This window comes from Polypterus senegalus, chromosome 14 (assembly GCF_016835505.1).
Source record: "Polypterus senegalus isolate Bchr_013 chromosome 14, ASM1683550v1, whole genome shotgun sequence".
NCBI classification, from domain to species: Eukaryota; Metazoa; Chordata; class Cladistia; order Polypteriformes; family Polypteridae; genus Polypterus; species Polypterus senegalus.
Genome location: NC_053167.1, coordinates 53,895,152 through 53,913,563, shown reverse-complemented (window position 1 = coordinate 53,913,563; position 18,412 = coordinate 53,895,152). Strand labels below are relative to the sequence as shown.

The following is an 18,412-nucleotide window of genomic DNA, read 5'->3' as shown; positions in this document are numbered from 1 at the left end:
ATTTCAAGTTTATTTTCTTTTGTAGTTTCTTAGAAATGTTTTGTTTTGGCAACAGTTCAGAGTAGCAATAGTTGTAGTCATTCTCAAACCCACTTACTCAAAATCAGAGGAGTGCATGCAGAAGCCCATCATTGTAGCACTGGGCACAATGCAGGTAAAGAGCCTGGAAAGGGTACAAGTTCACGGCAGGGTCCACTTACACATAACCTCATATTGGGACCATTCAACCAAAATTACAAGAATGTGGGAGGAAAACTGGAGTCCCTAAAAAAACACCATGGCAGAGACACAGGGAGAACATAGAAGACTCCACACAGATAATCAGGTATTGGATTTGAACTAAATACGCTATTTCTATAAAATGGCAATGCTAATCAGTGCACACTACTGTGCTACCTAAGCTAGGGTTAAATTAAATATACTTTTACTAAACAACACAGATGCCTTAAAATAACAGCATTCACATTTACAGCTTTATGTTGAGTGCTAAACATACAGCTAAAGAAAACTACTGTACACAGGAAAATGAAAAAGTAATTATTATTTTCCAAGTCTGTTTTATTACACTTTCTATGGATTTCACTGCATGTCTGTTTTCTTGGCTAAATAGGTGTAGAAATTTATACATGCGAAATAAACATTTGTTTATTTCAAGTTTACTTATTTATTTATTTCAGTGATGCGGGCTCTGCATCGGTCTGTCGTGATGAAAAAGGAGCTGAGCCGTAAGGCAAAGCTCTCAATTTACCAGTCAATCTACATTCCTACCCTCACCTAGGAAGAGCTAGAAGAAGTGGCCGGGGAGAGGGAAGCCTGGGCCTCTCTGCTCAAGCTGCTGCCCCCGCGACCCGACCTCGGATAAGCAGAAGAGGATGGATGGATGAAGTTAAAGTAGTGGAGGCACTATACATAGTAGAATACAGGCTATTTATAGCCATATTTATGGTTTGGTGGAAAACTATGCATGTGTGCTTGCCACCTGCAAAGCAAACTAAATATGTTGACATTACATTTCAATAGGAGATTAGGCCAGAAGTAGAAGATGATCACTAATTTTATACAAGCAAGTACTTACATGTCTTCACTCTGCTCCCCAAAGGTTTCAGAAGCTGTGCCCGTTTGTCAAGAAAAATTGCCGAGTTAGAAAGTAGGATAACTCTGCTGTATTAGACCAGAGAGAACATGGACCTTCTTGATTTTATTATGGCTGTGGCTAAAGCTACTGTTAATGCCTCTGGCCCCATAGCTGCTATGGACACCACTACCCTGGAGCCTGATACTGCTCCTAATCAGATCACAGAACCTTGACTTTAGCTGGGGGCAAGAACGAAGCTGGTGAGCTGTTCTATACCAGGTCTACCAGAAACATGGACAACAGTCGACAGATAAAAGCAAGGTGGCAGATGCTTAGACTGTCATCCTCATTTTCTGACCAAACCTTGCGGTATTCAACTGGGGAGAGATTCTTGGTTTTAGAAGATCATAAGGATTATCCTAAGTCTACACCTCCTCCTCCTGCTTCACAATGGGTTATATTAAAGTTGCCACACGTGACTTGGCAGGGCTCACAGAGTTGAGTGGTCACCACTACTGCTCAGCTCTCCGCATTCCCTGTATTGTTACTGAAGGTTTCACCTTCAAGTACTCCTGGGTAGAACGTCCACAAGGCCACGCTGTAGTATCTCCAACCACTTACACTAATCAGGGTAAATTCAATCGTCAGAAACATCAGAAGATGATCTGCTGATGTCCACTGTTTCCCAGGATCCTAAGTTTCTGATATTTTATATCACACTCCAAGTTTACTCAACATGTATGCATCTGTGAGAAACAATTATTCATGCAGGGTATAACGTCATATACTCGACCAGACCTCTGAAATTTTAAAATATGATTTTAACAAGCTTTTTAGCTCTCTCTAGTTCTATGGCAAAACTGTTTTTATCTCTGGTCCAGTTCCACACCTTGGAAAAGGGTCTGGGCATTTTAGTTGCACTTTGACTTGTCTTTGTTGAAATTTTAATCTTTTCTGGAATTATCCTTCATTTTTCAGAAATGGCGGAATTCATCCAAGTTCCTTAGACAATCATGTTTTAGCAGACAATACATTTTACTCAATTATAAACTGCTCTATGAAGTGACAGAACACCCACGTTTTATACAATTTCTCTGATGATCATCCTGGTGTTCCAGTGCCTTCTTTAACTTCTGTCTGTTTTACTATCACCCCCTACAGTCCAAATAATTCTAAATAATCCTAAAGAGCGTCTGTAGCATCCCTGTTACAAAGAAGGCTAAATCAAATACACATCATAATATAATAATATTAATCTTTCAAAATTAAATATTCCACCAAAACAACTCCAATTTCCTATCTGGGTTTTTTGAGTTATTGTCAATTGCTCTTGTCAAATATGATAAAAATTAATTTTACTGGGTGATTTTAACATTTGCCTATAAATGACTGATCAGATTCTAAAACAATGGAATTTGTAGACCTTAATGCAAGTTTAGAATTTAACCAAAATGTGAAGGATGTTACTCACAACCATGGAAATGCACTGAACCTTATTGTCACAAAGGGTATTAACATTGATGTTTCCTCAATTTTATAGGTTCCAGTTTCTGATCAATTCTGTGTCTTTTAATTCTTCTCTCTTTACTCCAATGAAGCTTCACGAGCCTGGTACATTTACTTATTGCTGTATTGATATTACCGCTAAGTCAATACTGAATGAGCATCTACCAGATATACTTGATGCATTTAGTACAAATTGTGATTCCCTATATAGTTTATTACATAAATTGCTGGATTCTGTTGCACCTCTTGCATCAAGAAAATGTACCTGGATGAAATCCGCACCATGTTTGGTTTTTAGATGACATCCATACACTCAGACTGACTTGTAGAAAACTTGAGCGCAGGAGGAGTATGACAAAGCAAGAGGGCTTTCATGTTGCCTGGGTAGAAATTTTTAAAAATGATAAATACACACTTTCACCTGCTAGGACAGCATATTTCTCGAATTTGATTAACACTAATAGAAATAATCCACTGTTATTGTTTGATACAGTTGTCAACCTCACACAGAATGCTCCTGAAAACAGTTCTCCATTCAATGCTGATGAATTTCTAAGATTTTTCATAAATAAGATTGAGTGGATTAGAGATAAAAATCAATGGTCTACATTCTTCACAGAATGACGACTATGATCTCTCCATTACTTTCATAGATACAGGTGCTGTGGTTCAGACCTCTTACAACATTTCCCAGTTTGAACTAGATTACCCTGAGTCTTTGTCCAGCCTGATACTGTAACTGCTTCCAAACCAACAACCTGCATATTAGACTATATACTGTCTTATCTTTTCAAGGAAAAGTTTCCAGCTTTAATTGATTCTAGTCTGAATATTATTAATAAGTCACTTTCTATTGGCTCTGTGCCCTCAGCTTTTAAAACCACCATTATTATGCCATTACTTAAAAAAAAAAACTAACTTGGATCCAAAGATTTTGAATAATTATCAACCAATTCACGATCTTTCTTGTATGTCTAAATTACTTGAAAGGGTTCTCACTGATCAACTTAAATAAAAAAGAATAATAATCTTTTTGACAAATTCCAATCAGGCTTTTGGGCTCATCATTCTACAGAAACTGCTTTGACCAGAATAATCAATGATCTACTGATCACCCTTGATTCAAATTTGATGTCAGTGTTGCTGCTTCTTGACTTAAATGCAGCTTTTGACACTGCAGACCATTGGCATACTTTAAAGCCACTTGGAGAAGCATGCTGACATCCAGGGAACTAAACTTTCATGATTTCACTCTTATTTATCAAAAAGAAATTAACGTATAAGATACAACAATACAATCTTAGAATTTTCTGAAGATCAGTCCTTGTCCATACGCTTTTTTCCATCTAAATCCTTCTCCTTGGTTATGTTATTTGTAAACATAGTGTTGATTTTCACTGTTATGCTGAAAATACACAGCTATATAAACATGTACAGCCAAATGACCTTTCTGAACTTCTAAATGTAGAAGCATATATGGCAGAAATTAATTGGAAGAGTATGAACTTTCTGCCCTTAATAGGGATCTGCACTGGCAATCAGAAGGCTGCCGGTTCGAATTCCGTATATGCCAATAGGGACTCTGCTCTGTTGGGCCCTTGAGCAAGGCCCTTAACCTGCAATTGCTGAGTGCCTTGAGTAGTGAGAAAAGCACTATACAAATGCAAAGAATTATTATTATTATTAAAACAAAATTTGTGTTTGTCATTTGTGCGACAGCTTGACTGTTAATACCGATGACTGTTCTAACTGTGAAAGTTCAACCATTAAGAATCCTTGAGTAATTTTCGATAATCGTCTAATATTATCAAGGCTATTACGAGGACAGAATTTTTTTTTTCCATCTTAGTAATATTACAAGAATCTGTACTATTCTATCTCTGCATAATGCTGAGGCATTAGTACATGGATTTGTTTTTTCTAGACTTGATCGTTGTAATGCCCTTTTCTCTGGTCTTCCTAGTTCTGCTACTATAAATCTTCAGCTTATTCAGAATGCTGCAGCTAGAATCTTGACAAAAACAAAGAAAAAATGGAGCACATAACACCCAATCCAACTTATCTTCACCGGTTAGTAGTATAAGCAAGAGCAGATTAAGGTTTCTCTTTTAATGTATAACACGTTGCATGGACTTGCACCTCTTTAATTGGCTGAGCTAATTACACCATACACTCCAGTACGTCCTCTTAGCTCCCTTAATGATGGTCTTTTGGTAATTCCCTCAGTTAAGTAAAAACATCAGTTGGTCAAAGAGCATTTGTCTAGCAGGCACCTTATCTTTGGAAAGGCCTGCCATTAAGTTTAAGAAAACTGCAAAGATGTACGGTCATTTAGCCAACACTGTTCAGCATAACGGTTCATCTCATGGCACGTATAATCAAGCGATAACTTCAAGTAAGTAAGTGGATTTTGGCTGTCAACCTTCACTCTTTTTTTCCTGGCTGCCCCACAAAATCAAAATGACGGGGTGCTGGTTTATCTGAAGCAGGGTCAACAGAAATCCAAAAGAGAGCAACACATTCAGTTTCAATGCCTGAAGACAGACTCACTTCATCAACACTGCTAATGAAAGGCTCCTCAACATCACTGCTCATATCACTGTCAAAAGCATGCAACACCTGGGCTGCTGAAAAACATTTCTTACAAGACACCATTATGAGGCTCGAAGAAGACGCGTCTACACCATTGCCTGGTGATGCTCAAGCCTGACTCTTACATAAGACATGCCTATTGTATGTCTATTGTAGGAGTAAAGTTGGACAGTTTAACATCTGTGGCAGAGCGACGGGCATTAAGCAAACTCCTGTCAATCATGAATAATCCACTGCATCCACTTAACAGTGTCATTTCCAGGCAGAGGAGTAGCTTTAGTGACAGACTTTTGTCACTGTCTTGCTCCACTGACAGACTGAGGAGATCGTTCCTCTCCCACACTATGCGACTCTTCAATTCCACCCGGGGGAGTAAATGCTAACATCATTTTTTTTTTTACTATTTAATTTAAAATTGTTTCTTTGGATCAGTATACTGCTACTGGATTATGTGAATTTCCCCTTGGGATTAATAAAGTATCTATCTATCTATCTATCTATAACATTGTCCAATTAACGCATGGGGCTAACACACTGTCAGCCCTTTAATAGCCCAAGTAATCCTCGGGTCTAACGCTTACGCTAGACACATCTATACAGTTACTCACGTTATACTCGGGACTAACGCTTTTAACACTATTTTCACAACTCTAAAGCTAAGGAGGTTAATCTTCACACTGTCTAGATTGGGGTTTTCAAGTTTAGTCTTGGAATCTGGGGCTGAAGGTTTTTATCCCAACCAATTTCTTTTGTTAAGTCGACTAAACTACACAAGCTATTTTATAGTTTCCATGTTTTCTTAAGTTACTACAGAAATTACAAACTGGTTTTGCTAAATTTTTACTGGAAGAAGCAAGCATTTACATTTGTAGCAGACCTATCTACATTACTCTTCTGGTGTGGGTTTACCTTTATGAAACTAGGTACAAAAATAATTTTATCCCCTCACAGTTGATTTAGTAAAGAAGGGATTTGCTCTTCTGGTTTTGGTTTTCAACACTATCCTCTACTAGTCACCACTATCTCTGTACCCTAAATATTCAGAGAGAGATACAGAGAAGACAACCTATTCCCATGTATAATGACACTTGCAGCACAAGCTAAGAATCCCGTTGAAACACTAGAGATCTTTCCACCCATTCACAGTTCACTTAAATACACATTAAATACCTAACCAAAAATAAATCTCTACAAATTGTTTCAAAAAGATGAAGAGTTCAAAAGTTGTATTACAAAGTATATTTGATGTAAACTGGCACAATGCATTATGTGCTATACATTTTAAATATAGAGCAGTTAAATCTTTCATTTTCTCAGTGATGGTATTCTTTGTAAGTCATCAAGCCATTCAGGATTGAGACCTATTCTTGAAACGACCCACCATGCCATAGCTGCACAGACAGATCTTAAGAAATACCTGTAAGGCACACGTTCCTCAGGGTGGCCACAGACAGCCCTATGGGATAGGAATACTGGAGAAGACAGCTATGAAGTATGTGAGATGTTAGATGTTAGATTGAAACTGGCAGATTTATTTTTTTTGGTGAAAAAGACTTTCAGTGACAGGTAAAATAGCGGATCCCAAAAACGGTATTGTCAGCAACTGCTTTTCTAAGCTTTACGGTTATTTAGTTGCACTGCTCCTTTAGGCAAAGGTATTACGATATTTGAAACAGCGTGTATTTTTTTTTCTTTTGCAAAATGTACTTCAATGTATACCAACAGCAACAAGTGGAAGTTTGTATTATCAGTGATCAAGAGGCGATTGGAATATTGGTCTTTTGGTTAAAAAAAAAAGTAGAGTAATAAACTGAAAAAAAAATGTAATCAGAGAAGTTGTACTGTGCAAATAGACAAACGGCAAGGAAGGCTGCTTTAAAGAATTCTGTCCTTTAAGTTAAAACGGGCGCTGCTTGAACTTGGACAGAGAAACTTGTTTAAAATGCAGCACCTTGCAGTTTTAATTGGAAAAAGAAAATAAGATTAATATGAAATTGCTGCTTAGTAAACAATAGGCTATTTTTAAAGATTTGTACTATGTTTATTATTTGTTGCTAGTAAGAAGTTTTGGTAAGAAACAAGAACTACATAATTAAAACAGTAATCCATATTTTATGATCACACCTCAAGAATATTGAGTGTCTAGTTGATACACTGAAAGAAAAAAAAACACTTATAAATATAAATATAGTAAATGTATATTTTAACAGCACAAAAAGCTAGAATGCAATTAATGATTTAAAATGATTAAAACATACACATGCGTATACACTTACATTTAAGTAGTTTAATTGTCAATATCAATGAATTGAATATGTGCAAATAGCCGGGACACCTCGGAGGAGGGCTTGCACCTCCCTCAGACCATGTGGGAGGTGACCACCCTGAAACCTTTTGGTGCCCCAATGCCTTGGGGACCCTGGACCTCAGCACTTCCACCACACCCGGAATTACTGGGGGGGGGAAGAAGAGCAGGGACACCTGGAGTGCTTCCAGGGATGCAGCTGGCACTTCCTCCACACTGGGGTGTATCGGTGGAAGATTGCCAGGAAACACCTGGAGCACATCCGGGTGATTATATAAGGGGCCGCCTCCCTTCATTCAGGGCTGGAGTCGGGTGGAAGAGGACAGAGCTCGGAGGAGAGGAGTGGAGGCAGACCAGAGACAGTGAAAGGCATAATGTGAAGGCCCGGACTTAAAGGGGTGATTGGTGCTGCGGCACTGGGTTGTGCTCACCTTTGTAAATATTATAGTGTAAATAAACGTGTGTGGTGTAAAAACATTATGTCTACCTGTCAGTGTCCGGGCTGTACCCCACAATACACACACAAATTGTTCTTAGAGAAATAGTGAAAACTACGTTTTTAATTGAGCCATGTTTCAGATGGATACATTACAGAAAAAAAACAAAACAATATGACAGCTTTTAATTATGAGAAGTATTTTGTTTTCTTTAATGCTATATGTATTATGGAAAAATATTTTGTACATATTTAATTAAAGTATTTTAAAGAAATTGTATGTATTTTCTGGTCAATGAACAATAAGCCTACACAATTTAATTCTGTTAATATAAAATGAATGATTAACACCTGTGGTCTACAGTTTAATTATAAAAATACACTAACGTAAGACTTCTATTTGTCATGAGATTATTGCAAAAACTTTCTTCAAGGGATAAAGAAAAAAAAAAATTTGAACCGGTATCCGCCAATCAAGTAACATGAAATCTGTGATTGGAATTGGCCTTAAAAAACCTGATCGGAGCATCCCTAAGTCCAGGGGATCAAGATGCCGCATTTAGAGAGCAATTTGATCACATCTCTGGGCTAGTACAGTCCGTCTCCAGGCCCCAAGAGAGGCTCAAATTTGGACTCTGGGCTAGAGTCTGTTTCGAGAGCCAGGATAACAATATGGCAATTAGTTTTCCACTGGCGCATGTAGTGAGTTGGACCTACACAGCATGCATGAGGTCATAAAGGGACAAATCAGCTGGGAGTGTGTGGAGCCACTAAATATCTGATTGTCACGGCAGAAACGACACTGAAGACGACAAACATTTCTTTTTAGGGTCACTCATCAGAAACAATTATAAATAGAGCAAATATAAATGTATTTTCTATATGTACTTTTACTTTAAAAATCCTATGTATTTCTCATTCAGGTCATCAAATGTTCGATCTATAATAGGTAAAAGAAAGAAAATGTTACTTTGCTGTACTATATAGTTAGGAAACCCATGAATGCATCTGCACTGAAAATGTACAGACTGTTATTTTCTCATTATTCCCTAAAAAACAGTACTGTATAACTATTTAGGCAGCATTTAGATTGCATTAGGTATTACAGTATAAGTTATCTGGAGAGGATCTAAAGTATACAGGAGGATGAACTTATTTTATATGTAAATATTACAGTTTAATTTTATTTTATATAGGCTAAATTAGTACCTGTGGATGTTGGTATTTGTGAGGCGTCATGGAACCAAACACCAGTGGATTAGGGGGGATATCAACTATATTGTTAAAAAAGAAATTAATGCAAAAGAAAATAGAATTAGTAAAACATACCATGTACCAACCTGTATTCTAGGTCCCGGTTTCAGAATATAGTTGGAAGGGGTTATTTTCATCCAGAGAGATTTAAAGCTACCACCTGCAAGATTTTCACTACATTAAATGTCTATTTGGGTTTTTTTTTTTTTACTTCAAAAAGCACTTAGCAATGATTCTTTATCTGAAATTAATTAACTTAATGAATGTGCATTTGGACAACAGTGTTGGCTTTCACAAAAACTCAGCACTAAGCACTGAAAAAACAATGTGAACAGTTTACCTCTGATTTATTGTCACCTGTGATACACACAAGCCCCCAGGCCCCATCCACTCTGTGCTATAGTGTTCCCCAGTTTCTAACTGCACTTCAAATGGGGTATGTGGGTCTTACAGGAACATCAAAAGAAAAACTCACGTCACTAAGGCGAGAAACACTTAGAAACACTGGTCCAAGATAAGTGCTGTAACCCAACCCAAGACAGAATTGTTAACCTTAAGTGGTTGACGACACTCAGAGCCAGAACACCTGGTAACCACTTGGTAAATGCCTCGTTTTTGAGCTCAGCCCAGTTTTGTTCCTTGCATTTTGCTTCTACAGGCGGCTTACACTGGCAACTCCTATTTCTCCAGGAGATGGCCTTTAGCACTGTGCCGAAACAGGGACCACAATAAATTAGAAAGTCTCACTTGGTAGAGCATTACTAAAGAAAAATATCAAATAAAGTGTTGACTAATTTTGTTTTTGACAATGTCTCCAAATTTTCCTAAAATACATCAAGGCATTTTTGAGATTTTGGGGTATTTACTTATCTTTTGTGTTTTTATTTCTTCTTCTAAAATATTGGTATACAGTAATCCCTCGCTATATCGTGCTTCGACTTTCACGGCTTCACTCTATCATGGATTTTACATGCAAGTATAACTAAATATATAACGCGGATTTTTTGCTGCTTCGCGAGTTCTGCGGACAATGTGTCTTTTTATTTCCTGTACATGCTTCCTCAGTTGATTTGCCCAGTTGATTTCATACAACAAACGCTATTGGCGGATGACTGAGAAGCTAACCAATCAGAGCACGCAGTTAAGTTCCTGCGTGCTGAATGCAGTGTTAACCAAGAAGTCTTGTCTCGCTCATTCAACATTAACGTGTTTCGCTGTGTAAAGAGTTAACTTTTGTGCTCTTTTGTGTTTATCTTTGTGCATAGTCAAGCCCTTCATGATGGCTCCAAAAGGATCTGCTACTGCTTCAGGGGCCGTGCCCAAGTGCCAACGGAAGATGTTAACGATTGCCGAAAAGGTAAACGTTTTGGATTTGTTGAAGGAAGGGAAAAGCTACACCACTTGAGGACGCTATTACAGCATCAATGAGGCTACGATTCTTTTTATTTAAAAAGTAGGAAAGGAATAGAAGATCTACGGCCGCAGTGTCCTTTTAACCAGGGTGCAAAACGAGTTGTAAGTGGATGTAATAAGGCAGTAGTCTGGATGGAATCTGCTTTAGGGATTGGATTGAAGACTGCCAGAAGAAGAACAACGGCAGTGCTAAACAATCGCCTGAAGAGGTTCCTTTATAAGGGCTGTAACGCTCTCCTTTGTTATGCAGTAAAATTAAACTCATTGTTATCGGACAAGTCATTGTTGGTAACCATAATTAATTTTCTACTTACAGTACTTAGTACATGTACGCACATTTAGTGTCACTGTACACACATTTACTGGATACAATTTTTCTTGCATTGTACGTATTTATTGTTGGTGGCCTGTCTATCGTAATGGCTGTAACATATGTGATATCGGAGACACTCGATATCTTTAAAACAATATTTAGGATTTACTGTATATAAACATTGTGTTTATATACACAATTTCAATGAATCTTACCTAATATCTAAGAGAATACAAAGGGATTATGGTGTATAACTGTGCAGGAAATATTTATAAACAGTGTGGGAGAGTTTATAAGGGCTTAAAATATATAAAAATAACCATACAAACATATGGTTTCTACTTCGCGGATTTTCACCTATCGTGGGGGGGTCTGGAACACAACCCCTGCAATCGAGGAGGGATTACTGTATTGAAATGTCCTCTCTTAGTGTATACCTACTGCTCTAGATATACTGTACCATCCTGACAAATTTCAGCATTATACTTAAATAGGAAATAGCGTTTGTGTTGATAAGAAGTGAATTCTGAATTAATAAAAACATACATTCCAAAAAGTAAATTATTTAACAACGTAAACCTTGGTATAATAAGTTGTACATTAAATTGTAAACAGATTTAAAAAAAAGTTTCAGTATTATCAGTTTGAATGGACCATAGGAATCAAGTTTATATAAAAAAAAGCTTTCAACTAGGTACGATATGATTTCTATCACAGACAAATAAATGACAATATTACTAACTCTTGAGTTTAGTCAAGAACAATTACCCCAACAATACAAAATCTAAACTGGCTCACATAAATTGCACTTAATATTTGTAACAATGACTTTACGAATTTCTTCAAAAATAAACTAGATTACACATCAGTCAGTTTCCAAATGCAATTAACAAAATCTATTATCTTTCCTCTACATCAGGGGTGCCCAAGACGTTGATTGCGATTGACCGGTAGATAGAAAAGGTAGTCCAGGTAGATCGCATTGCATTAAAAAAAAAGTTTTTGAACATTAGTCTATTATATATCCTCCCTATGGCATTTGCCACTTGATTGACATATAGGGCAGCCAGTCTGAGATTTCTTGCCTTCTAACACACTGGTCATCCTGCATGCACGATCAAACGTGCGAGCTACTGCAAAACTCCGGCTCTGATCAAGTTAGCTTTCCTATTTATATCGACTAAAGAAGGGATTTAAAAAAAAATTATTGTTTGGGGAGGGTATGGGCTGGGTATGGAATTGGAAAAGGATTTTTTGTTTCTCACAAGGTCACAATCGAAGTGCGTTTGTCTGATCTGTCAATAAAACGAAACTGACTTCCTTCCGAAAAGTGATCTGAGAAAGAGAAAGGAGAGGGAACTAAAATCGCAGTTAATCAGACAGCCGTCATTTTTCACTCAGCTGAATTCAAAAGCAAAAGCAAACACATCGAAGCATCGTTCCGGGTGAGTCACTTGATCATTAAGCATAAGAAGTCCTTCCAAGAGCTACCTCGTTGACTACATTATTCGGCTCTACTTATAATTGCGAGTCAACCTTTTCCCACATGAAGATTATTAAATCCAAATACTACAGTGACCATAAATGTATTGAATTGTTATTGTGCCATAAAGGTATTCAGTTATGCAAGGTACAACAATATATATTTCATGTATAAAGTATATTCAGTATGTATAGCATTTTTAATGTAGGTAGATGATTTCGACCTGGTAATTTTAAAAGTAGCTCGCAAGCCGAAAAAGTGTGGGAACCCCAGCTCTAGAAAGTTTGTGGAACTTGTGGATTAATAAACCATTATTCAATGGCATAATGTTTGATTGGTTCAATGTAGCTGGCTCTACATCTTCATTACAAGAATTAAGTCCAAACATTAAACAGTACAGACCAATTTATAATCTACCTTAAAGTTTTAGAGAAAAACTAATTATACAACTTATCCTAAAACTAAAGTCAGAATTTCTGTCAAAAAAAAAAAAAAGCACTTACCATACTTTCCAGTGATGGTTTAACATAAATGAGTAACTATCTCATAAATGTCTCTACCATTCTTTCAAAGCCGAGTGTAGAGTACTAAATGGCAAAATCTGATTTTAAATATGATACTTGGTATGTTGTGCTGACTGTATTTTAAACTGAATTTTTATTTAATAGTATTTGAGTTACAAAGATCATTAAAATTATAAAAAACAAAAGTCAGCCATTATGTAAAATTTCAGTTGTCCAACTTTTGGAATGCCTATAGTACAGTAACATGTACTGTAAATTAGATTGGTTTAGTTTAATGTTTATAAAATCCATTATCATTTTGTGTGCAAATATCCAAAAATAATACTCTGTTGTTAAACATAGTTTCTCTACCAAGGTTCAATGTCTTGACTCATTCTCTTTTGTCTAAAGTACATATATTGTCTTTGTAAGTTGAAATTCAGATATACAGTATCAATTATCACTCATATGCCAATTACAGATTTTAGACTTCTTGCATGTAAAGTAGAATTTAAAACAATCCTGTATAGTATCTAATTAAGCATATATATTTTTGAACCAACCTAATGTCCTTCATTTTACCATTATGTTTCAGTTGCATTTTTTTGTCTTATACTATATTTGTAATTATATATGGTTTACATTTATTCGTTTTATTTTTCTTCATAATTATGACTACATCAAGTTACACAAAACTGAAAATTACCTGCAATGTAAACTAGAATGTAACTTTCTTTAGAAAAGTTAAAATGATTATGCTCTAGTTATAAATATTCATTTTATGAACAAGTTCACTTCCAGAAGAGAAGAAAGAGTGTCAAATGTTTTGAATGAAGTTATGTTAGTTTGTGTTGTTTTAGGGGATCATTCGCTTTAAAAAAAAAACAATTCTATAATGGGAAATTATTTTAGCACTGCCAGAGCCACGTACTAATTCAAAAATTAAAATGATACAATTACATAATGACTAGCAAAATACCCGCGCTTCGCAGCGGAGAAGTAGAGTGTTAAAGAAGTTATGAAAAAGAAAAGGAAACATTTTAAAAATAACGTTACATGATTTTCAATGTAATTGTTTTGTGACTGTTATGAGTGTTGCTGACATCAAGGATTTGATTATCATTATTTATTTCAATCAGGTTCGTATTTGGAGGATGTGTTGTGTTGAAGTTACATTCCATGTTTGTCAACCGTTGTAAAGATAACAGGTTTCATTCATCGAAGTGTCCACTACCCAAATCGGACTCCAAAATGTTTAACAGAAATTCCCGGTATTAAGTTGTAGATTTGCCTGCGAATATTTAGCGGCAGCGGGTTTATGAACTTAAACTTAAGCTTTAAACCTTGCTTTCATATTGATATGTATACAAAGGCTTGTTCAGCCGCTCGGAGTACATGCATTGAAGGTTCTCATCTGTGCTTGTGCTATCTTGTGCGATCTTGCGATGTCCACGACTTTATTTAATGCTATCTCAGACCCGGCACTTAAGTTTCTCTCGCACTTTAGCTGAGTTTGTGCCAAACACTATTCTATCCCTGACCATCTCATCTTCGTTTGCATAAGCACAGTCCTTCACCAGCAATTTTAACTCCATTACAAAGTGATCAAAAGTCTTGTTTATATCTTGCGTCTTCTCATTAAACTTGTATCTCGCGAATATCGTATTCGTCTTAGGCATGACAAACGCCTCGTAGCGGCAGCGTGTCTATTGGATTGCTGCTGACGGACGGCCTTATATGGGCAGGCACTCAATTATGTGGGAGGCGTGTGTATGGGGGACGCAATATAGCCAGGCAGCCAACTACGTGGGAGGCGTGATGGGGGACGCAACTCCGCCTCGCACAACGACCGAGCTGCAGGCTATGGCCGTATATATGTACTTAAGTAGGATTCAGTTATGACCATTATGAATTTCGAAATTAAATCTGCTTAACTTTTGTAGGTAACCTGTAAGGAATGAGCCTGCCAAATTTCAGCCTTCTAACTACACTTGAAGTTGGAAAATTAGTGATGAGTGAGCCAGTCAGTCAGTCAGTCAGGGCTTAGCCTTTTATTAGTATAGATGCACAATAAATGAACACAACATGAAACCTGCACAGTTTTCAAGATGCCAGGCCACAGCATAAAACTTAAAGGCAAGAGGATAAGCTAATCCATATCTGCTTTCCTGTGAAAGCTTCAGACATTTTGTAAACATGCAGCTCAAAAAAATATCATAGCCATATTAAATTTAATTTGAAAAGCCCAAAGGCACCTCCTCTGGACTATAGTAACCAAGGAATATCAGTTTTGTGATTCTCCATTATGATATATCCAAGAATTCAACAGACAAAGCACAGTGAATTTTCAACCAAATGCATCATTACTTAAATCTTTCCAGCACTATTTTATTTTTAAAGCTTGATGGCTGTTCATCAATCCTCGATTTAGGAGCAACAAATGAAAAAAAGGTTCTGTATTTTGTCTATGGTCCAATACATTTTAGAAATTGTTTGATTCAAACCATTTACTACACAAAGCAAAACTAATTCAAGTAATTAAATTAAATGTTCTAAAATAATGTCAAATATAAACATTACTTTCATATACAGACTGCATGGTGACATATGAAGAAACACTCAGTGACCACAACACTACCACAGTCCTGATATTTCCACTTATGCAGATAGTTTTTGCATCAAGTGTTTCAAAGTAGCAAACATTTTACTGTCAGTTCTAGAAACATATGAAAACAACTGGGAATGGAAAATAAAACAGCAAATGGGTTTAGCCAGTCACTACCTGGTTGCTTATGGCAGTGGAAATGCTGTCTGATAGAGACATTACGTGTGGTTTTCAGGTGTCGATTTCCTTACATTTAAAAACCCCTCATACTGATGATTTGCTTTGTTGAGAAACTCTTTCCTATTAAAAATGCACCTAATACATAAATTACTGTATGTGGCATGAATCTGCATTTAAAAAGGACTTGACTTGTACACTAGATAATGATCATATAACCATCACCTTCAAGATCAAACCCTCGCATCTCTATTTGGCCACCATTTTCTTATTTGTTGAAAAAGTTGAAAAAATAACACCACAATTTTTAATCATTACTGTTATGATTTGTGCTAAGCCAAGAATGACGAGAAAATACATGTTATACTATGAAAAATGTAAAGATTAGGATTTTTAGCTAGCTAGCTTGCTTGCGTTGCAGAATAACTCCTTGAGTGTAGTAAGTCCAACACAACATAGGAAGGTCAGAGAGATACACCCCCACGATTACCAATTTTTAATAGGTTTCACACATTTTACAGAGCTTTTATTTATTACATATGTACAGGTTGACTCAATACTGAATTGCAAAGGTTCAAATTAACTTTAAAAAAAATAAAAATAAAAAACAGCTGTCAGAAAGTCAATTAGACTTCAATTAAACAGGTCTGTAACAGAGCACAGTCAAATAACCATCATCTGTTAGCAGTAGCTTTGAACATTTCCTATTTTAAAAATACAATATCATCACATACATTAAGTGCGCAAATCTAAAACTACACAATCAAATAAGTCAAATGAAGAAAATTGATAAATGGCTACTTTTGTAGAAATCAAAAACACTCAGAAAAGGAATAGAATGCCAAGTATGCTTGTACTACAGCTTAGGAAGATCTACTTTTTCCTGTTGCTAGTATTTGTTCAGAACAAAACTAAAAAAAAAAAATTACACATAATGCTATGTAAACGTCATTATAAATGTATTCACTATTTTATTTACAATTTTGGTTTACAAAAACATTAACAACATTAATGTATACTTTAACTACATTTTAAAAGATTATATACTGTTTTTTTACTTCTCTTTTGCCACAGTTTTTTTTCCTCAGTTTATTAAAAAAGGCCCTTTACATGTTTTTAAATGTACAGAACACTTCCCAAAGTCCTGAACCCCACCTTAACTGTAATTTAAAGCTTCGTTAAGCAATGCACAATAAAAACACAAAAAATTACAACTTTCTTTGTAAATTATAGTTTATAGACCAGTGGAGCAGCTATTTATAGCCTAAATATAGGCTGTAAATCCAACTGTAGCAGAGGTAGCAATTTTTTCATATTTAGAAATGGCGATAACTGCAACTCTAAAGAATGAACATTAGCAAAATGACTGTAGTAAAGGTCTAATTAGTGATGTCTGTCTTCCATGTTTGAGTTTAAGAGCCGTTTTGACAAATGCATAATACATCCCACCACCCAAATGGTACTTTCATGTTTAAATACAAGATATCAAATATGTGGAAAGCAACAAGCCAATGTTTTTAACAAATAAATACATATTTTATAATATTTAAACAAAGAAATGGCATTTGAATTTAGACATTTTTTTCTATTATAAAACTTAACTTTATAAAAATCACTGACCAATTACAAGATACAAATATAAATTATAAAATTAAGCAATGGGGGAAAAAAAAAAAAAAAAAAAAGAGTATAATACATGAGTAGTTAGTAGTATTTAGCAGATATTTTGATTCCAAGAACAAGAAGAAGCTTTGCAAGGCACAAATATATAAAATTGTAAAAGGATTATTCTCATGTTAAGTCCATGTGAAATAACACAGGTCCCAACTGGAAGGGCAAAAGCAAAAAACCCTTGAAAACAAAGAGGCCTCCTCATATTTCTGATTTTTCAAAGAGATTATAGGCCATTGGCTGTATGACTTGCATCTAATTTAAATATATCTGAGTAACGCTGCATCATATTCAGCTCTTCACTCACTAACAGCAAAATGCTGCACTGCACATTCAATAAATCAGGAATAGAGCAGAACGTTATCCTGTCCTACACGACTTCAAGACAACCACAAAATAAGTAAAAATACTTTGAAGTGCATCCTGTCACACTGTGATCGGATCAAGTTTTGATTTTACACGAAGTCACATAGTCATGGCGAAAGCATGCAAGGGCCCAGAACCTTAAGCATAGTGCGAGTACAAGCCAGCGGGGGAGTAGGGAGGAGGGACAATCTCGCTTGGGCGCAGTAGAGAATAAACGTGCCAAGTGTGAGTAGACTCTTAGTCAGGAATCCATTCTGGACTGGTTACCATTCCATTACAAAAGTGTTTTTAAGAAAGCTGCTGTGACTACAAGATTGATCCTAAACAGACTACAGACCACAGCAGAAAAGAGGACCATGATGAAATTTAAAGTTAAAATGACTAATGCTGTCCATAATCCATCAGCTGTCAGACACTATAATGCCTCTTCTCAATGTGTCGGTTTTCACTCTAGCTGGTCATAACTGACATGTATACAGAAGGATAACATTTCCTTAAGGATGCTACAAAAATGTACATTAAGAATGTTTACTATTATTATATGTCTTGCATTTGTGTAATAGTGAAAAAATGGAAGTGTTAACTATAACTGTGTTGTGTTCTCCTAGAGCAAATGAATTTCCCAACAAGGAGCAACAAAATGCTATCTACATAACTAATTCAGAAGGAAATGGGTGTTACTAAAGACATTACATCTGAGAATGGTTGTAGAC

The 18,412-nt window shown here is 36.1% G+C and overlaps 1 protein-coding gene across 6 annotated transcripts in view; it reads right to left on the bottom strand.

Annotated features, from left to right (window-relative positions):
* Positions 1–18,412, bottom strand: part of ncoa3 (nuclear receptor coactivator 3) — a 273,711-nt gene that overhangs the window by 183,284 nt on the left and 72,015 nt on the right. The window lies entirely within an intron of this gene.